Raw genomic sequence first — 23447 nt, forward strand, 5'->3', positions numbered from 1 at the left:
ATTAGCAAGTTAATAATTAGTTACAAATGTTAAGAGCCCTTGACTTGGCCTGAGTCCTTAATTCCTCAAAATGGTCATTATCATCTGCCAGGTAATGGCTTCAGTCAAAAGCCATAAATTATTGCTCATTTAAAGAGCCAGCCCTGCAAGTTCCCTAAAGTGTTTCAATGATCATGAATGAGAAAGTGAAGTGAGGAAGCAGACTATTGTAGACTCAGGATCATCCAGTCTGCAGGGAAGACAAAAAGTATCTCATGTGAGAGTACCAATCTATGTGTTAACAGACAGTTAAACAGAGTACAAAGCTGAGTAATAACATTCCTGATAACGTGTGTGCTCTGTACATTCAGCTGGATAGAATTGGAGGATCTGCTTCCAAGTAGAATGCTTCCAGTCAAATCTTTAGACCAACATTTTCAGAAGTGACTAGTGATTATGGGTGCCCAGCCTGACGCACTTTAAAAGGGCCTGATTTTCAGAGAGTGCTGATCACTCACTCTGTGAAAATCAGGTACTTTTCAGGTATTGAAAACTGGGCAGCCCAAAAACAAGGCATACAAAGCCACAAACTTTCATTTGTATGGAATATGTTTAATTTGGAGGACAAACAACCCTCACCCCCAAAATGCCAGTAAAACCCAACTCTAACATGACAATATGTGGCTGAGACTGAGATTTATACTGAAGTGCTAACTGAAAGCCCTACTCCTAGGTTTAAAAATTAATGGAGGAAAATAAAACAATTTTGAAAATATCTAGTTAAAAGGAAAAACTATCAGCTAACCCATTTTTTAGTGACCAAAACAATTCCACACCCCCACAGCGATGTGGTTATATTTGGATGCCAGCTCTCCTCCTGCAGTGGCACTCCAACCACTAGGAAACCACTATGGCTGGTTGAAAATTCGGTCAGAACTGTTTTTCTATAGAAAATTGGGTTTTTGACTAAATGAAATTTTTTACAAAAAGTATCTCTTTTCCATGACAAATGTTTGATTTTTCATCAAAAAACTGAATGGGGCTAAGCTTCCCAGCCAGGCTTCATCTCCCATGATGCATCACCTCTCTGCGCCAAAAAAGGAGGCTGTGGTGCATCTTGGGGGATGTAGTCCTTCCTTACAGCCCAACTTATAGAGAGGATTGGGACTATGAGGAGCTGTAGTGTCATTTCAGAATTGAAAAATTGCAGGCTTTGACCAAAATATTTTTATTTTCAATTATCTGTTCCAAACACTTGAAATTTTCCACAGGGGGAAAAAAGATTCTGACATTCTCTAGAAGCCACTGCTTTCTCTCCTAGCCCAGTCACATCCTTCAACAGGTGATTGGGCAAATTTATAGCTAAGATTTAGGTTAGAAATATGAACTGGGAGTTGGCATAAGCCTCCCAATTCAGTTTTTTTAAACCATAAAGTTTAAAAGAAGAAAGAGGAGGAAAAACATGAGAAAGGAAACAGGTAAAGTGGGCAGAATGGGAAAAAAGCTGCAATTTTAAACAGGCCTCTCTTCTTATTGTGCAAAAAGTTGGTTGCCCTTTCAGCAGCAGTTTGTGATCGAGCAAATACTTTTAACTCATTTTCTTCTGAAAAAGCTAAACTGGACTCCTATTATTCCCAGATACAAATATATTAAGAGGGAGTTAAGATTGAGGATACATATCAGTAAATTAGCATAAAACACATTACACGAATGTTGCAATTCTCCTAAAACAAACACTACAAACCTAGGAAATTCAGAATTAAGGTTAAACTTAAAAACAATCCAAGTGTTAAGGTGTGGAAACGCACAATTAATGCATCCTTAAAAACCTTAATTCTGCCTTGGAGTGATGCCATTAAATAATCATTTGATTACGGTTAGTGCATAATCGCCCTTATAGTTCCAGATAAGACAAAAATTATTTTTTCATTTTTTTACTCATGATATAATTACAAGGAAGATAGTAGTCCTCAACAGCACAAGGAGCCACTATTTTCCCAGAGGGCAATTTCCCTTAATACCAGTGGAAACAACAGGAAGCAGTGGTCATTTTGAAAGAGGGACCCACCATCTTTCCTGGGGGCAGCCCCTGGCCTCTGTCTCATTGAGAACAATTGGAAATTACCAGTGCAGAAGCATTCTCTCCAGCATATTTTCTAGAGTTTTGTGAGGTCTTACTGTACTCTTGCTAAGGACTTGAATTCCAGATGTTGTCAGTACCAAGGAGTTACAACTGACATTAAGCCCCTTTGCTTCTTGCCCTCCTGGCAGTCACTGTACTTGTGGTGCAATGCAGAAAAATATTCCTGTGAATATTGGCACTTGAAAGAGACATCTCTGGTACAAAGAGCAGACTTTTGTCCAACATCTCCGATGCTAGTGGTGGATCTGGCTTTTGGCCAGTTGTCCTGGTACATGGAGTGTCAGCAAAGTAGTTACATTTTGGTGCAAGTCTTTCTTTTTTCCAACAGTTATGTGAATTAAAGGTAGAGTTTTCACCTTTGAATTTCCTGGCTTTTCTTTTAATGCTGCTTTTCTTCTAAAGGTCTCAATGTTAAGTGTAAGAACATGCAATGGCTTAAGTCAATTAAAGCAATGATGCCAGTTTTCATTTCTTTTTGTTTGGCTTATAAGGAGTGCTGAGGAACAAATCCTTAGCCAGACCCCTAAGGTGAAGTAGCCTGGAACAGGCATGGATGAGAGAAGTCTTCCCTCCAGATCATAGAATAGCAGAACTACTCCCATAATTTGTTATCTAAATAAAATAGATTCATTCTAAACAGATTAATAATTGTTCACAAACTTTTCCTAGGCTGTTAGGAGTTGAAGGTAAAGCCTGAGGGTAAAATCTTACTTCCATTGAAGTCAATGGGAATTTGCCATTGGCCTCAATGGGGGCAGGATTTTATTCTGAGGCAGCTGAAGGCCCTGCAACTGAGGGTAATGACCTGTGGATATATCTAGCCATGGATTCACAAGCTCCACACCCTTTCAGCCCTGTTTTAACCTCTTCTGCATGCTAGTGCGTGAGAAACCCTGAGTTGTGCTGCAATGTCGGAGGGGAACCATTTGTATGACATCTCCAAATCCTGTCCTCCATGCCTGTGCAGTGGACCCATACTGGCTCAGCTGTACCTTGGACTCCTTGTAGCTAGTATAGAAAAAACAGGATTTGGCCAAAGTGCATAATATGAAAGATGATTAGAAATATACAACTGCCAATACAATATGGTGTCTCTTTTTAGAAGAAATGATAAAAATAGCTAAGAAACAACACTTCTGTTCTTTCTATGACAGACTGGCATTCTTCCAGCAGACTTAAGTACTTTTTGTACTGGCGGGCTGGAGAGGGGGGGAGGGGATGATGGGATGTGGTCCAAGATTAGTCATACAAACCTGAGAAATATGGAATAAGAGGTTGGGCTGAAGCAGCCAAAGTGGTACCACCAGCTGCAGGCCCATTAATTAATTTTCTGCGGTATGTAGCAGGAAGAATGACCCTGATACTTGCTGAATACAAGGAGATAACTTTTACAGAGCAGCTATGCTTTTCTTACAGAGGTATATTTATCCAAGAAGAACCTTGCACATTTTCCCCCATCTCACAAGGCAGTAAATTAGTTCTAATTGCAGAGATATGTAATGAAAGCTGCGCCGAACCTTCTGCAGCATTTAAAGGCTTATTTTATGGCTTTAGGTTTTCTTTAGGTTTTGAGTGTCTAACTCAAAGAAAGGAAGAAAAAAAGAACATGAGAGAAAATGTAGGTTTTATGGATCTATAAAATCACCCTGCTTTAGATAAATGTATGTTCCAGTGCAACTTACACAGTATAACTTAACACTGAAGTTCCGTGGCTGGCAGTGCGATGCACTGTATACACTATATTACATATCTTTCTCCATTTGCAGTTCTCCTCTTAACTTAGACATAATTAACAGTGTTATCTCAAAAGGGAAAATGTGTATTTACCCAGAGCTGAAGAGAATGTACTCTACTCCTAGCTTTATGAATCAATGTGAAAAAATAACAATAACCAATAGTAGATACAGGGCCAAATTCTGTATACAAATTCCATTGAGTTCAATGTGTATTTTTCTTGATTAAAGACAAAAAAAGTTAGATCAGAATGTGCTCTTCATCTACTCACACAACTCCCAGTGAAGATCTCTATCTTACATTCTGGGTGCTTACAGAAGATCCATCCCTGTCAATAGCCCAGATACATTTTTGCCCAACCTTTCCTCTGCCAAGGTTTTCATGCTCAACAGCTGTGAATTGGGTTTCTTGAATATATGTTATCTAAAAAGTTCTTTTAATAAGATTAATATTTGCAACCACTAAATTATCCAGCTACTACTGTATTTACATACTGCAGTGATGAGTGCTACAGAAGAAAACAAAAGATAGGCTAAATTCTAAGGCAATGTAGTTTGTCTGTTGTCCTGTCCTTCTGAGCTACATAAACAAAAACAAAACAAAGGGGGCCAAAAATAGGAAAAGGACATCCCACCCAGACACCAGTCCAGCAAAGCACTTAAGCATGTGTTTAACTTTAAGAATGTGAGTAGTTCTATTGACTTCAATGAGACTTGTCACATGTTTAAAGTTAAGCACATGATCAAGTCCTTTGCTGGATCAGGACCCAATATGACCGAGATATACATAACTATACAAATACTCTTTGGTGTAGAATGAGCATTAGGCAAAATAAGTAAACCAAAAGGGGAGAGCTTGCTCATACTGCTTGCCCCAAATAACAACTCTCTCATACTAGGAGCCACTATTTTTAAGTGTAGAAAGGTTTGTTTACCTGCCGCGTCCACAAGTTCGGCCGATCGCAGCTCCCACTGGCTGCGGTTCGCCGGTCCAGGCCAATGGGGGCTGCTGTAAGCGGTGTGGGATGAGGGATGTGCTGGTCACAGGTCACTGTTCCCAGCCAATTGGAGCTGTGGGAAGTGGTGGCCAGTATGTCTCTCAGCCCACGTTGCTTCTCACAGCTCCAATTGGCTGGAAACGGCAATCCGCAGTTACTGGGGGCTGAGGGGCTCCATGCCTGTGGATGCTCCAGGTAAACAAAATGTCCTGGCCCGCCAGTGGCTTACCAACAGGCCGGGAGCCAAAGTTTGCTGACCCCTGCTATATTTTAAAAATTGGCATCACAAGAAACACTCAGAAAATTTGCTAGAATTATTTTAATGTAATCTAATGAAAAACCTGTTGTTGTTATAGTAATAACTGAACAAATATGTATTCGCCTTCAAAATTACAGTCAATGTTTTAAATATCCATTTACCGATTTTATAGTCTGGTATTGTTCTAAGGTACTTATTTAAAAAGTCTTAAAATCTTTCAAAGTCCGAATCAGCCTCTGATTCACCAAACAGTTCATTAAACTCAGCTTCAGTCACACCTGCACCTGCATTGTCATCGTAGATGTCGGCAGTGTCATCTTCAGACACAGATTCCTTCTAATCATCAGCCTCTGTTGTGTCATCATCAAATATGGCATCGTTTCCTGACCCATTAAGCACATTGCTGATACAGCATTTCTGAAATGATTTTTCTATCATTTCTGAGGGAATGGACTTGCATGCATCCTTGACCCATTAAGTGACCAGATTGATTTCGGGCTTCATAAGATTCCTGCCTTTTGTCAATTTTGCCATGCCTGAGCACATCCATTCAGACCACATTTTGCATATCCTGTCTTTAAAGGGTTTGTTCAGGCAGACATCAAGTGGTTATAGAATAGAAGTTAAGCCTCCAGGTATTACAGCCAAAGTAGTTTTCATTTTTTTGGCCACATTTTTCACCTCATCTGTCTTGTGTGCCCTGAACATGTCCCAAACGAGCACAGCAGGTTTCTTGAAAAGTGCTCCTAGTGTCTTATTCCACACTTTTTCCAGCCATTCAATAGTCCCACTTTCATCTGTCCATCCCTTTTCGTGTTCATGTATGATGACACCAGCAGGAAATGTCATGTTTTTAGGCAAGGTTTTTCTTTTAAAAATAACAACAGGAGAGAGCTTTGATCCATTGGCCAAACATGATAAAACCACCATAAAATGGATTTTTTTTCATGGCCAGTGGTTTTAATTAAAACTGTTTTTTCACCAACACTGGTTACTGTTCTGTTGCTGTGGAGATCAAATATCATTGGTGTTTCATCCATATTTCCTATTTGTGACAGCTCAAAGGCATATTCCTCTTGATGTTTTATAATAAACCTTTGGAAAAATTCGATTTTTACGTCCAGATCTCTCGGCAGTTTTGTTCGCTGACAAAGACAAAGACCATGACAGTTCATGAAGCGAGTACACCAACCCACTGATTGGACAAACATTTACGGCTTTACTGACTTGTATTTGTCGTCTTTTGACATTTGCAGAGCACGTAGAAGAATTCCAGTTCTAGTGACAATGTATCCATTTTGTCGACATTCAACAACCCAATCATTGAGAACTTTCTCCAGCTCAGGAAATGAAGTGCACATTGCTGGACATTTTTTCTTGCTTCTTGGCATGTCTTTTAGTGTTTTATTTCTTCTCCATTCTCTTACTTGATTCTTATTGAGAAAATTGAACTTTAGGGAAGCACGAGTTTTTAAGTGCTTTGTTTACATGGACATGAACTGAGAAAAATTATATAATTGATATCTATACATTTTATTTATACTAATACTTCTTTTACCTCAATTATAACATAACAAATATACAATTTAAGAAAAAACTAAAATTTTAACACATTTTTAAAGAAGCAAATCCAGAATTGCCGTTTCATCATCAGCGATCTACAACAGGGGTCGGCAAACTTTGGCTCATGGCCCATCAGGGTAAGCTGCTGGCGGGCCAGGACATTTTGTTAGGTAAACCTCCCAGCCCGCCAGTGGCTTACTCTGATGGGCCGGGAGCCAAAGATTGCCAAACCCTGAAATATAGGGTCGGCTTATGAAAGGGTCATACAGTTTTTGCCATTTTCACCTATCCATCTTGGGGGATCGGCTTATAAACAAACGGGCTAATGAATGAGTATATATGGTATTCAAGTCTTGCTTTTCATTATACTGATTCACTAAACCAGCTAACTTTTCTTCCACTGCTTCTATATTGCCATTGGTCATTACTATGCAGATCTCAGCTTCTTGAATCCTTATATTATTTTATGTCTTTTCTAGAATTCAAGGAGCTGTTATGGTTGGGATTTCCAAAAATATTTATGGCTGAACTCTGCTTCCACTGAAGTCAATGGGAGCAGAGTTAAACCAGTACAGTGCTTTGAAAAATCCACCTTAAGTTTCTTCCCAATTTTAACTAATGTGGACCTAATTACCATTAGCAGGTCCCCTGGTGCAGAAGATTCTTTGCTTTCCTGCTTATTGCCAGAGAGCATGTTGCTAAACCCTATCTTGACGTTTCCCAAACCTATTGCAGCCAAGATAGATCCTTCCAATAATTTTTGGACTTGCAGTAAAAAAAAAAAAAGAAAGAAAGAAAGAAAAAGAGCCCTGCTAATAAACAGCTTACAACAACAGCTATATGACAAAGCTCACTGGGACGAGGGAACCACATGCCAGCAATTGCTGTCCATCAGATGCACTATGTGTAAGGCTACATTTATGTCACGGAGGTCATGGAAAGTCACGGAACCCGTGATATCCAGAGACCTCCGTGACATTCTCTGCTTCAGCCCCAGGAGCTGTGGGACTCTGGAGCTGACAGCCAGTGGGGCCTTGGCAAGGTTCCAGCAACAGGTGACATCAGCGACAAGGGACAGGGGGCCCCCTGCAAAGTTCCTCAGGTGACAGACTCCTGAGGCGGCCCTTCTCAGGGTTCCAGTGACAGCTGACAGCCTTGCCCAAGGGGAGGAGGACACCTCTGGCAAGTGGCTGGGGTGTCCTGTTTTCTCTGTGGGAAATATGGTCAACCTGCAGCTCTCCGCCGCCATGGGTGGAGGGGGAACCCCACAGCTCCCAGCCACCACAGTGGTGGGGGAAACCATGGAGCCGCAGCAGCAAAAGTCACCAACAGGTCATGGCTTCCATGAATTTTTGTTTATTGCCCGTGACCTGTCCATGACTTTTACTAAAAATAACCATGACAAAATCTTAGCCTTAATTATGTGATCTCCCATTCAATTTTGACATATTTCTTTTAAGAAAATGGTTATTATGAAAATCCCAAACCCATTAGGTTGTCCACTGGTACTCCCATCCTCCCTGCATGTATGATCAACTTCAGGAAGTAGCCAAATCTTCTAACAACATTTAGATGTATAAGCAGATGGGTCCAGTGACATATGTGGCATCACTTGCTATAAGCTCCATTTACAAACATTTGGATCAATTGCCTCTTTGCTGCAAAAGTAGATGGTGGCTCCTCGCTCCCTTTAAACAAGAGTGTTTAGTTTAAAGCAGAGCCCTAAAACTGACTGAACTTTTTGGAGAAAAGACTGTCTTTCATCATTCTTAAAGCCTGCAAAGTTCTAGGGGTTAGATCCAACTCCCAATGAAGTCAATGGAAGGGTTCCTGTTCACTTCAAGGGGAGTGTGACCAGGCCTTTGGAGAGTTTCAAAAATAACAAGCAACGTGAAAGAGAATAGTATATAAAAATAAAATTTATTGCCTCCCAAACTGCTCTATTCTTTTTTTTAACGTCTCAGTAGTAGTTACTTGTGTCTTCTGCATGTTTTAGCATCAGAAAAACATATAAACCATTTTTATTGCATAGAACAGGAATTTACCTGTGCATTTCAGCTTAGATCTGCAAGAATCCACTTATATTTTAGAACTGAAGTGAGAAAACAAAGTTAAATTCAGTTTTCTCCTGTGCACAGCAATTACTCTAGCTGTCAGCACAAGTCCTTTTTACTGCCAGAGTTAAAGTGTGAAGAGTCAGATGGAGTTCCACAAGAAACAGTGTAAGTTCATATAAACTAGACCACACCTTCTACAAGGTCTGTTGCCTCTCATTTGACAACGCAAATACTTTAGGCCTAATAAGTACCATTGGTCACAAGCAACAGCAAACTACAAAGCAGAACTAAGAAGGGCACAAATACCATTTATTCAGGCAATAAAAACTAATTATCTCCTTTGCAAATGATTATCCAGATTCAATAACACTGATAGGTTTTCCTAAATGCTCCCAATCTTTGCAGATACAGCGTAAAATCCTGTACCTATTAAAGTCAAAGGGAGTTTAGTCACTGATGCCAATGGGGCAGGATTTCATCTTTAATATCTAACTTTAATTGCCATTCCCAGTGAAGTCAATGGGACCAGGATTTGGCCCTGGGTGATTTGTTTTCAATAATAAACAGAATTCAGATGTGTATTTTACATGGTTGGTTTCACATACAGCACTGGAACCTGGTCCTGTGAGGGACTTTAGTACCTGCTGCAAGACACCAAGTTTCCTTTGCTGCCATGGGCAATGCTAAATACTAGTGAATACTTGTCAAGTTTTAATCTTTTTCTGGTTATAAATATAAGCATATTTCAGAGAATGCTGCCCTTTAGATAACAAATTGTGACATATTTGTTTAATCCTGACAGATCTATGTGTCTGATTTTCTTTAAAACAAAACACAAAGATAAGATCTGAAACCAAACTCTAAAGTATAACTGTTAAAGATTTTACTAAATACTGTGTGCCAGATGCTGCTCTAAGTTATACTGGTGTAAATCCTGAGTAACTCTAGTGAGTTCAGTGGGGTTACTCTGAATTTACACTAAGAAGAAAATTAGGCCTATATTTACTATATGAAACTAGTATTGTTTGTTAGCACTGCTAGCTGCAAAAAAAGTGTATGTATGCATACATATGAGAAATATCAGAGGGGTAGCCGTGTTAGTCTGGATCTGTAAAAGCAGCAAAGAGTCCTGTGGCATGTTATAGACTAACAGACGTATTGGAGCATGAGCTTTTGTGGGTGAATACTCACTTCGTCGGATGCTCATTCTCCAATACGTTTGTTAGTATTAGTATTAGTAAGGTGCCACAGGACTCTTTGCTGCTTTTATATGAGAAATAGTTAATTTAATAAAAATATTATGTTATATGATGAAAAATCAAATGTCTAACGTGTGAACCACAAAACCAGCATTAATAGTTAAAGCTCTTCAATTATAGAAGCCATTTTATGTGGAAAAGGATAATATATAAACAAAGTGCTTTATCTGGGGTATGACTAGAAGCTCTGAGATTGTAATGTGCTTTAAGATAACATTCCAAACCTATCCTTTTAAGTTTTCAGCCAAGAATTTGTTTTTATAATTTCTTTACTGTTGGCAAAAATGAAACTTTAGTCCAGCCTGTCAAGCTCTCGCTCACTGTTGCTACCACTCCCACATTTTTTTACCAAAAATGATACAAACGTTTTGAAAGCCAAAACCCGCAAGGAATTGGCTTTGTCACCATCGCTTTCTTTGTGTCCCCTTTATTATATTGAGCATGAGATGTTAGGAGACGGCCAATTAAAAGTAAGAACAACAACATTGTTTAATCTAAAAATATACCTGGATCCTGCAAATTCACTCACACACATCCCAGAGAATGCTGGCCTTGGGATGACAAACTGATCTAAAGAGCAATGACACTCATTTAAATAGTAGGGTGTGAATTTAAACACAATAGCTATTCTTGAATAACACTGTGTGTGGACACTCTTGCTCCAGAATAACTACATGTGCAGACAAACCCTAATGGTGAGATTTTCCAAAGTGCTCAGTGTTGGCCTAACTCTGCTCCTGTTGAAGTCGGTAGTGAAACTCCCAGGGTGACATTCTGTGGTTTGACTGTTGGAAGGGAAACTAGGGTGGTTTTAAACCACCTTTATACTACTGGAGTCTGGTCTGCTTTGGGTCCAGTGCGGTCTCTGGAGTAATCTAGACAGCCCTACAGCTGTCCTTCCACTCCCAGCATGCCCCCTATACTGTGGCTTGCATATGGTCATCCATAGAATCATCCAGGGTAGCTTTACACAGTCCCTGCTGTCCCCCTACGAGGTACAGGGATTTCTTGTCACTTAACACAGCTAGAGCAGCACACTGGAGCTCAGTTGAGGCTTCGGGGACAGAGCTCCCTACTCCAGTGACTTCAATGGGATCAAAGTTAAGCCAATGTTGAGCACTTATAAAAATCCCATAATAAAATAACTACAAATTATATCATGCCTATTTATGAATTGTAAAAGGGAAAAAAGCTGCCCTTGATTCATTCTCCCTTATCTTTGCTGATAGCTGCACTGCACCAAATCCAATAGTACTTACTTTGGCAAATCTCCCATCAACTTCAGTAAATAACTGCAGAAAGGACTGCACAATGTGGCCCAATCCTAGGGCTAGGCAACATTTTAGTGGAGAAGTCTTCTGTTCTTGATATTTGCCTGGCTTTGAGCATGTATAAGATTCACAAAACTGAAACTATTTTACAAAAGCTCTAAACTCTGCATGGAAATTTCATGTAAAAATGGGACCAATAAGAGGATGACTTGAAAGATTTGCAGCAAATTTTCAATTTTTTTTCTTTAGTTTTGAACTTTTTTTGAGAAGGTGACTAAGATTGGTTGTGTAACACACATGGTATTTGTTCTGCTCTAGTGCCCTGATTGATGGATCCTACTTCATGTGCTGTTGACAATTAGCAGACACTGTTTTAATTCATTTTCTCAGAAGGAATCAGTGTATTTTGTGTGCCATCTTTGGGCCAGTCAGAAATATAAAACAAAGTATCTGCACAGCTGGTGCAGTTCTTTGTTAATCATCACTCCAGAAGACCATCCAGGATTTGAGGTGGGAAGAGTAGCCTTGAACAACTAGGCACTGAAGACAATGAAAGGGAGAACAGTCAATAGTCCAAAATTGCCCTAGAAGGGTACCCACAATTTCTTCCCCACAAGAAGACAACACCAGGTATAGGGGATGTAGGGCAGAGCCTATCACAAGGGCTACTAAGTGGAGTCAATTTGTTTGGGACAGAAAGCTGCACGGCTTGATGGAGTCCTCTGTAGGTCCAGTTAATTCAGATAAGCATTCAAAATCTGAACCCTTTGGAGATTCTCCCATTGCATGTTTTATAGCTATGAAGAAGCTGGTGCTGAGTGCGTGTTTATATACAGTTTGGCTATGTGAGTGCTGGGGCATGCATGTTTTATATTTTATTTCCTTTCTGTCATACTGTTTAAAGCAATGCAACTAAAATCAGAAGCTGGCCAACAGTGGACAGATAACAGGAACTGGGTTATTAGATTATTATTTTTATTATGTATACACTTCTGTGGTGTGCATGGTACTTGACAGGTAAATATAATGACAGGTCCCTAAAGGATCTTACAATCTCAATTAGAATTTGCACAGCGAAGGAAGTGACAATAACAAAGGGGTTTGGTAAGGTAGTATAGGAGGAAGAGCATTACAACAGTGACCACTCATGAGATGTGGTTAATATTATGTACACATCTTGTTAGGTCCTCTTTGATTAAAAAAAAAATCCAAAAGTTTAACATATTAGGGTTTATGGAAGCTGTTCAGCATGAAAGCTGAGGTGTGTATGGGGGGCGGGGAACAATGTAAAATACTGCTGACGAAAAGGAGTCTGGAGGACGGGTCTGAAGGACAACAATGTGGTGCTGTGGTGCACATGATCATGGGAGTTATTTCAAGCACAGGGGGAGTCATGGGACAGGGCACACAGCTGCTTACAGGAGAAGGAAGTGAGCATAGTGTCAAGGAAAGATGTGCTGATACCATAGGTTGGAAGAGAAAAGTATTAGAAGAGACGCAAGACAAAGGCAGGGGTGGACCTGAATAGAGTCTTGAAAATGTGGATGAAGTGTTTGAATATGATATGGAAGTAAATCAGGAGCTAGGCCTCTATCCAGCAAAGCACTAAGCAGATGCTTAAAGTTGAGTATGTGGGCAGTCTCACTGGCTTCAATGGGATGACTTACATGCTTAAAGATAAGCACATGATTAAGTGCATTCCAGCACATGATCCTAATGCAGGGACTCAAGCAAGGGGTTGCCACAGTTAGAGTGGTAGGTACACAGCAGTGCTCTGAGAATACTGTAGGATCCTGATAGGAAGCAGAGATGACTTATAGGTGAATGCAAAATTTTCACACACACAGTTGTATGACCCTGAACACGTGTACCACATTCTCTGCCCCAGAGCATGTTTTGATTTCCCCAGACATTTCCATTTTAGAAAATTAATTTACTTTTTCTTTTCTCTTTTGTTCAATATGTATGTGTGTGTGTGTGTGTGTATGATTTGCATGATGTCCTCACTGAGAGGATAAATGAATTTCTTTCCTTCAGACAGATGGTTTGTTTAAAGTCTTTATGCATTTAAGTTTAACTCTTTTAACTCAGGCTGTCCTGCAACAGATTTTGCCACACAAAGTAATTTCAAAATCCAAATAATTTACAGTTCAGGTAGCATTTCCAAAGCAACCTAGTTGGGGAAAGTGTACTGATTAAATAGTCCTTTAGCAGTTAGTGAAGAGGTGATACATAGCACCTGTACTGGATCCTTAAATCAATATCAAGGTCTCGAAGTCTTGCTTTATAGATTGAGCTGCACAAAGATGTAGCCCATAGATGACAGATCAGTTGTTCAGTTAGACAAGGAGCTATCATTCTGATCCCAGTATGTATGATGGGAACCTTGGGCCAAGGGAAGTACTCAAAAATTAGACTTTGTTCAAAAGAGTTAACAATTTGAGTATTATGTAAAAATCTGGGTGCCACATTCCAGGAAAGATGTGAACAAATTGGAGAAAGTCCAGAGAAGAGCAACAAAAATGATTAAAGGCCTAGAAAAAAATGACCTCTGAGGGAAGACTGAAAAAATTGAGTTTGTTTAGTCTGAAGAAGAGAAGTCTAAATGGGGACACAATAACAGTTATCAAGTACATAAAAGGTTGTTACAAGGAGGAAGGAGAAAAATTGTTCTCCCTAACCTCTGATGATAGGACAAGAAGCAATGGGCTTAAATTGCAGCAAGGGCAGTTTAGGTTGGACGTTAGGAAAAACTTCCTGTCAGAGTGGTTAAGCACTGGAATAAATTGTCTAGAGAGGTTGTGAAATCTCCATCACTGGAGATTTTTAAGAACAGGTTAAACTAACATCTGTGAGGGATGGTCCAGATAATACTTAGTCCTGCAATGAGTGCAGGGGACTGGACTAGATGATCTCTCGAGGTCTCTTCCAGTCCTACGATTCTATGCTTATATGAAAAGGGAACTCATTAGCCCTAATGACTATAATCTCCACGGTGACGGATGAAGTCTGAGAATGAAGTATTTTGCTTCTGGAACTAATAGTTGGCAAAATCAAGGTCAGACAAACAACGTGTTGGGGAAATATATAGCTTTTCACGCTGATTTTTTTTTTCTGTTTTTTGACCAGCACCTGCTGAAAACTTATTGTGCTGGTACTCAGAACAGAAGTGTTTGGTCTAGAGATCAGAACTTGAGAGGCATAGACACAGCATTGTGTAAGACCAATACAAATATTCCTAGGGTTTGAATTCTTCATATTTTTACAATTATTTAGAAAAGGATTTTAAAAGCAAATTAGCACACTTCTCTATTCAGAAAGCTAATCTAATGGCATTGTTCTGGAATCTCTATTACTCATTTATCACCCATAAAAGGAATCTTTTAATAGTATTGGCCGGTGAACATAGCAACAAAAAATATTGTCAAATTAATCAAAGGAAATTTCTACTGCTCTTCAGACACATGAAAACTTAATTTAACCCCATCAACATCTCCATCTTCCCAACTTTCTACATTGTTGTTGTTGCTGCTGCTGCTGCTGGTTAAAGGACACTGTTACTGCCCTATGAGATTGATTCCTGTGATGTTTATTATTATTTTACCATGCTTGATGAACCTGGTCCAGGGATGGAGCAGCAGAATAAAGATGCTGATTTTTTTTTGTACCTGCTAGTGGCCTGATTTTCAAAGAACTGAGAAGTCTTACTGTCATAGTTTTCATTTAAAAATCTGATGTTTCAAGCCTGTTGGTTATGAAGATAACCTTGAAAATGTATACATGGATACACTGTTGTCTTATTGAGTCTACAGTAAGAAAGATTAAAACAATAACATCAAACCAGGTATGATCTGTGTCTTACTCAGGTGGGAACTATGAAGACAAATTAACAATAGTTACCATAACAAATAGTAATAAAAACAATGTCCTATCATTGTGCCTTTCACTGTAAGATTTCAAAGCACCCTGTAATTACTAATTAAATAAGCTACACGTGTGAAGTAGTGGTGTATTGGTATCCCCACACTCCTGCATACTACAGTGGACTCTTGGGCCTCTCTGCCCTAGAGTGTGTTGAAGGGCCAGATGCAGTTCAGCTGGATCCAGAGGAATGCATAGGGTCACAGAGAAGAAGAAAAGAGTGGGCAGAGAGAAAGAATTTGGAGGGAGAGTGTGCTGTAGGCCTCCCATAAATAGAAGGAGGGAGAGAATGGGGTGGAAGAGAATACCATCATTCCCCTGCACCCTCTACCATATGACAATTCGAGCCCAAGACTGTTGGGGTGTCTTATAGGGATGGGTGAGAGTCATTGGGTCTGTGTGAGGAAGGAAGGGTCATATGGTTTGAGAGATGTGAGGCTTTAAAAGGTGCAGTTAAGCGTTCAAACTTTTCTATATGTGAACTTTTAGGTGCCTAGGCTAACCAAGCCCATGCCTAAAACCTCCAGAGGTTCATCCCTTCCCCTTCTTGACTTCTGAAAGGGGAAACTTATTTTGAAACAAACAGGATAACTCTTTTGATTGCTTTGTAATTAAACAAGTCACTCTTGGGAGTGAGGTCTAATCTATTTGTTTTACGGTTTTGTATTAGCACCCAGCACAAAGGTATCTGAGTGTGGAGTCCCCACCTCCACTCCACACAGCACACAAACCCCGAGGTTGTGCACAAAATCACCCTTCTTTATTGGTAACTTAGAAACAATGACACAATATAAATTTCAATCTAAACTTCCTCCTTCAGATTCCTCCTTCCTGGTGTTCATCTCCTAGCTCTCCAGTTCTCTCATCTTAGAGGCCCACACTCACCTTCTTATATATAGTATGAAGTTAATGAGCCACAGTCAGTCTGGGCTAGCAGCAGCAGTTTGGATGTGTGGGAGGGGGCTCAGGGCTAGCGGCAGTGGGTTGGAGGGTGTGTGTGGGGCACTTACCTCGGGGTGGGGACAGGAGCGGCGCCAGAGTTTCTGGCGCCCTAGGAAGAATTTGGGGGGCGGCATTTTGTGCGCTCCCCACGGGGCGCATGGGAGCTTCCGGTTCCGCTCCTGTCATGCCACCGAAGAAGGAATCTCCGCTGAAATGCCACTGAAAGGCTGCTCAATTGCCTGCCACTTTTTCCGTGGCACGTCGGCAGAAGGTCCTTCTTCGGCGGCGCGATGGGAGTGGAATCAGAAGCTCCCGTGCACCCTGTGGGGAGCGCACAAAATGCCGCCCCCCAAATCTTGGCGCCCTAGGCGACCGCCTAGGGTGCCTAATGGAAGCGCCGGCCCTGGGTGGGGAGCCCCCAGGCTCCCACTGACATGGCGCTGCAGCTCCTAAGTTAGCGGAGGAGTCAGGGGGCGCTGTGAATTTTTGTTTACTGCTCATGACTTGTCCATGCCTTTTACTAAAAATACCCATGACTAAAAGGCAGCCTTAATTATTATTAGTAGAAGTAATAGTATTAGAATAGCACCTTTTGGTTAAACCAGAGGCATAGTGCTACAGCAAATCAGACTTTTACAAACTAAAATGGATTGGGCTGGGTCAGCACGTGGACAGGAAGCCTGTAAGGAAAATGTAAAGTGCTGCAAGAAACTGAATTGTTGATTGGAGGATGGCTAATGTGACGCCAGTTTTTAAAAAGGTCTCCAGAGGTGACCCTGGCAATTACCAGCTGATAAGCCTGACTTCAGAACCAGGCAAACTGGTTGAAACTATAGTAAAGAAAAAAACTGTCAGACACATAGATGAACATAATTTTTTGGGGAGTAGTCAACACGGTTTTTGTAAAGGGAAATGATGTCTCACCAATCTACTAGAATTCTTTGAGGGGGTCAACAAGCATGTGGACAAGGAGGATCCAGTGGATATTGTGTATTTAGATTTTCAGAAAGCCTTTGACAAGGTCCCTCACCAAAGGCTCTTAAGCAAAGTAAGCAGTCATGGGATAAGAGGGAAGGTTCTCTCATGGATTGGTAACTGGTTAAAGGATAGGAAACAAAGGGTAGGAATAAATGGTCAGTTTTCAGAATGGAGAGAGGTAAATAGTGGTGTCTCCCTGGGGTCTGTACTGGGACCAGTCCTATTTAACATATTCATAATTGATCTGGAAAAGAGGTAAACCGTGAGGTGGCAAAATTTTTGCACATGATACAAAACTATTCAAGATAGTTAAGTCCCAGGCAGACTGTGAAGAGCTACAAAAGGATCTCTCAAAACTGGATGACTGGGCAACAAATTGGCAGATGAAATTCAGTGTTGATAAATGCAAAGTAATGCACATTGCAAAACATAATCCCAACTATACATACACAATGATGGAGTCTAAATTAGCTGTTACCACTCAAGAAAGAGATCTTGGAGTCATTGTTGATAGTTCTCTGAAAACATCCACTCAATGTGCAGCGGCTGTCAAAAAAGTGAACAGAAAGAAAGGGATAGATAATAAGTCAGAAAATATCATGTTGCCTCTATATAAATCCATGATATGCCCACATCTTGAATACTGCGTGCCCCATCTCAAAAAAGATATATTGGAATTGGAAAAGGTTCAGAAAAGGGCAACAAAAATTATTAGGGATATGAAATGGCTGCTGTATGAGGAGAGATTAATAAGACTGGGTTTTTCAGCTTGGAACAGAGACGACTAAGTGGGGATATGATAGTGGTCTATAAAATCATGACTGATGTGGAGGAAGTAAATAAGGAAGTGTTATTTACCCCTTCTCATAGAACAAGAACTAGGGAACACCACATGAAATTAATAGGCAGCAGATTTAAAACAAACAAAAGGAAGTAATTTTTCACACAACGCAATTTCAAGCTGTGGAACTCCTTGCCAGAGGATGTTGTGAAGGTCAAGACTATACTAGGGTTCAAAAAAGAACCAGATAAATTCATGGAGGATAGGTCTATCAATGGCTATCACCCATTGCCAGAAGCTGGGAATGGGCAACAGGGGATGGATCACTTGATGATTCCCTGTTCTGTTCATTCCCTCTGGGGCACCTGGCATTGGCCACTGTCAGAAGTCAGGATACTGGGCTAGATGGATCTTGGTCTGACCCAGTATGGCCATTCTTATGTTCTTATTTAGTAACTTACACTCTTCCGATTGAATTGTTGCTGAATCAATGTTCTAGCCTGACACCAGAGCGCACTATGGTGCTAACTGTGCCAGGTTTTGGATGAGATATAGAACAGTTGACCTGTGATATTTTAAGATCTCATGATGTCTAAAATATAGTGACTTCAATGGAAGTATGCTGATTTACACCAGCTGAGGCTTTGGTCCATAATGACTTAATACATGAACATACACCGATAAGAGAACACTCCAAAGAGGGTCAATAAGGCATCATAGGAAAACCAATATTTCAACATCTGGGACTACTTCATTCTGTAATCTCAGTTTCTCTAAACCAGTTCCAACATGATAAATATGTTTACTATATGGCCAGTTGATGTTAAAGGGGTTAGCATGTACCTCTTTTTCAGAAAAAGTATCATCATTGGCTTAACATTTGAAATAGCTTTTTAAAAATTAAATTAAACTTGTTACAAAGACACTTCCTGGATGCTATAACTGTTTCTTATTGACTTTAGCTATATCTTCTACAATCTATCATTCAACAAACATTTGTTAGGGCAGCTCTGCTTCCAGCTCCTCTCAACTTCTATAGGAGAAAACTAAATGTTTTAAGCCAAGGGTGTAAGGAGAGGTTACAGGGTCAACTTAATCTTACAAATAATCTTTGCAATGTATAAGGAGATTGTCGAGCATCCTTATCTCTTGAGCTTAGAACAGTTATTTTAGTTAAAAGGCAGGATCACAGTTATCAGACCAGTATTTTTAGTTTTAGGAGATGGACTATTGATCATTACAGGCAGAAAGCTGACCTGGGTAAGCAACACATAAAAGAAGATTTCCAGCCCAACCCATAATAAATTAAAGTGTCTGTTATTTTAGTTAAGAGGTTTTCTTGAATTCAAATTCACATTATCAGTTAGAAAGGAATAATATAAAAGTTATATGTAACCTACCAAAATGTCGATGGTTTAATTGGGATATATATCATTTACTCTACTTGTCCTATGAATGACCACATTCATTGCAGTTTGCATGTTAAGATATTAGAAAACATGTTATTTGAACTAAATTATTTTAATCTGGGAAAGGGAAGTTTAAAAAAATAACATAGAAAATCAATATTACAGTAGTAAAGAGCTAATAATGTTTGCACATTAAAGCAATCTGAAATAATGTTATAGGGATAAATCCCACAGATTCATTAATGAAATATATATAATTCTGTTTTGTATAGAAATCAGTGTTCACTTTGAAGTTACATAGGGTTTTATGTTGTTTTGTTTGTTTTATAGTTATCTGTCTGGGAATTTTGGAGGGGTTTTGTCAATTCAAGTTACTAAATGATTTTACGTTTAGCTTTTTCCTAGCATGTTATTACATTTTATGTGTAATTAGAAATTATATAATAAAACATTCTGATCTTCATTTGGTTCCCAATTCTGTGGCAGTTTTCCCTAAGTGGTCAAACTTGTAATAGATTTTTTGATTTTCAAAATCATGAAAAGGGGCCTGATTCACCACTGCCTCACTGGAGTTTCACTGGCATAAAACTGCAGTAACACAGTGGTGAATCAGGTCCAAGAATTATTCGGAAGCAAACTGCATTCTTCACCAAAACGACACACTCTGTGTTTTTAACTAACCACCTCTCATCTATCCAGTCTCTATAATAAAGATCACGTTTCATAGTTCCATTCTCTTATCACTGTACTTGGTGTAGAGAAACAAAGGTGTTGGATGATTTCACAAAGAAGAATTACAGATTCATAAAAGCAATAGAAAACAGAGTAACAATCTTACTGACCTTATTGATTTTGACTCGATTAGTAGTTCTGCTCTTTGCAATTTGAGGGGAAAATGGACTAACATTAGCAGGTCTGACCTGAAAATCTAAAAGATATCATTGACCAGGTCTGCTACTGAATCCTCCAAGTGAGGATACCTTTTACGTAACTCCAATAGCATCTTTTTGCAGCTGTTCTGTACTGGCTAACACTACCATTAGTACTGGAGTGAATTGAGCAAATCCAGTACCTTCATACAATGAATAATTTGTATTATTTGGCTATGAAACTGTTATTCCTTTGTTTCCTTTAAATTCCTTTGTTTCCTTTAAATTGCTAAGAACTCTGCTGTTTCCTGGTAGCCCTTATGTATTCAATTCAGTGCAGACTGCCACAGAAGCGAGATACACACACTGTGCTCCTTCATTGAAACCTTACTTGTTTTGTTCTTGCTTTGTTGTTCTTATCTAAAATAAAGGTCATTCTGACTGAAAATATCTGTTTGCTCATAATAGGAATAACAATAGTGGAAACAAACAATTGGAGAAGGTGCAAATTAAGAGAAAATGTAATAAGATAAAAAGTGAAATACTGAATTTTTCAATCCAACCTGTTTAACTCATTTCACAGCTCATATGTATACAGTAGTTCTTTGTTGGTTGGTTTTATCACCAGAGCAAAAATTGTGTAGATGGGATTTCATGTGAAAAACAGAATGATTTGACTGCATTTGCTTATTTACACCTATTTCAAAATCTCTCATTTGACTAGACAGTGTAGCTTTTTTTTTAAGTGCTCTTTTTACTTATAAGTCAATGGTACTGGTCCAACATTTCTTAGATACTTTTTAAACTTCTTGTTGTCCTTTTTCTTTCATCAGGAATTTTCTTTTAAGGAACTTCTTTCGTTCCTGGTCATACTGTAATATCTGCAGAAGGCAATATGCTTATAATAAATATCCCAGGATTTGTTGGGGTGGTGGAAAGGAGCTGTTATCTGCTATGCACTCTGTGTTCCTCTGCTGGAAATACTGTACATAGCTCACATATCTTTTTGTCTTAGCTTGTATTATTTAATGAATGTTAAGATGAGTAACTCTGTTTCACAGATAATTTATTGTTCCCTTCTATTTTATTCACGCTTATTTGCAAATAGTTTTTTTATACATTGCATGAGGGGCTATCTAAGCCATTTACGATTTGAAACTGTGTCAGAGCTAGGAATAAAGAGCTCACAGGGTGTCTATAGAGAAATTAAGCTCTTATTCCTAAATGGGTATGCCGGGGACATATGGAATATGAGTTTTTCTATACTGCATTCCCAAATACCTAATTTAGGGCCCAATCATGGAATCCTTATTCATGTGAATGACTCTTATGTGAATAGTGCCTTTGAAGACAACACAAATAGTGGAGGATAAGGATTACTCGCATGAGTATAGGTTGCAGTACGAGACCCACTGAGTTCTTCTGTATCAATGAAGTGCTAGTTTTTAAGGAGGTGTTACCTACTCAGAATGAATGATAATTTTATCACAGCATATGATATTCTAATGAAAGGTCTGAACCTGAAAACCTTTCCCACAATGTCATGACTGTTACCCTGACTCTTCTGACAAAATTACAATCATTTCATTAAGAACAGAGTTGTGGCTCCCCAGGGGAAAAAATTTATACAGAGAAATCTTATTCTGTGTTGAGTGACTTCATGATCCAGGGAATTAAAATATTTTCCTTTAAACATACATGGACTTATGTGAAATGTCATTGTCTTGAGCATAATTTACAAAGTTAAGGCCCAAACCTGCATCTCCTTCTCATTGAACTTATCCTTACTCCTGTGTGTAATCCCATTGTCTTCAAGACAACTACTCACATGAGAAAGGGCTGTAGGAGCAGGTCCTTAGCTGATAAACTAGTACATTCAGTTGGCTCTTCCCTTACCCCCATCATCCTAACTTGTTGGCCCATTATAAAGTATTTTCACCAACAGACAGTAGTAGCAACTTGTAAACCAGCCAGTACAGCAAATCAAAGGCCAACTACTACAAATTAAAATAATCTTTTGGCAATAATTTATTAAAACTCTGCCTTATTTCAGCTGACCATCTTTCCTTTATATACAGAGCAAGCTCCTGTTTGCTCTAATCAGTTTTGTGGAGAAGGCTTTAAAATTCACTCATTCTACTATTCTTCCTGTCTACTGTAAAGTAAACACAGATGCCTTCTAAAAGATGAGACTGCTGATGAGAAATTGCAGTTTTGATATTTGGAGAATCTGAATATAAGTAGAGGCATCCTTTTCCTAAAGTGCTCACAGATTTACAGCTTTAAAATAATGTATTTCAACTTGGGTTTCCCCCCTTCCACCCCACACCCTGACAAATCAACCCTCTGTTCCTTGACTGATAATCTCAGTTGACTGCAATGACACCTACTGGATGTCAGAACTGATGAACTGCAGACCCTGTTGCTGCTGAATTTAGCCAGCATCACTGCCAATTTAAGGCTCAATACTACAGTCAGGCAAAACTCCAGTTGACTATAACCTTTTTCTGGTTATTTAGATTTCAGTTACCCCGTGAAGCAATTTTCTGTCTCTTCCAAACTCATTTCTCAACTCCCAGGTAACAAATTTTAAACATGATTACAGGCATGCTAGGATTAGTCCAGGCTCTCAGAAGCACTCTCATAATCTGAGCTGCTCAGCTGCCAGCTGTTATTTTACAGCTGTTATTTATAAACTGTAGTCAAAATTCTTAGATATTTACCAAGCCACTATGCAAAATAGTGAGATACACAGTGAACATCATGATTATGTTTTCACTGGGACATTTCTGTTTGCTCATTCCTAACTGTGAGAAATTTGCACCTGTAGCTTGGATTTGATTTAGAAAGAATCTGAAACTTTGAAGTTCAAAACGCAAAGTCATATTCAATCACAAAGTGAAGTCCACATATTTTATATTTTCCTGAAATGGAGGCTGACCAAGGGAATTAATGCTCATAGTGCTGCTTTTTTCTTTTTTCTACATGCATGTCTCCCATTTATGTCCCTAGCATAGACTCAGAACAGAATATCAACTCAAAATCTAAGCCCACACAACCAAGCAGACTGAGCTTTTCCTGCCATTGGTTAAAACAAGTCTGAATAACTTTGGACATTTTGCAAAGTCGATGGGTCTGATTCTCTGCTTCTTTGCACCTCATGTAGCCATTTACAAAAGAACAAAGTAGGCACAAAATGCTACCAAATCAGCCTGGCGGTCTTTTCCATTCACTTTGTGGTTGTATAAATAACTATAGTATGCAAGGATTGTTTTTTGGGGTGGG

General features: G+C 39.3%; 1 protein-coding gene across 2 annotated transcripts in view; it reads right to left on the reverse strand.

The window, feature by feature from the left end:
- The window catches only part of WT1 (WT1 transcription factor), a 135612-nt gene that overhangs the window by 75779 nt on the left and 36386 nt on the right, over positions 1–23447 (reverse strand). The window lies entirely within an intron of this gene.

This window comes from Mauremys mutica, chromosome 4, assembly GCF_020497125.1.
Source record: "Mauremys mutica isolate MM-2020 ecotype Southern chromosome 4, ASM2049712v1, whole genome shotgun sequence".
Lineage (NCBI taxonomy): Eukaryota > Metazoa > Chordata > Testudines > Geoemydidae > Mauremys > Mauremys mutica.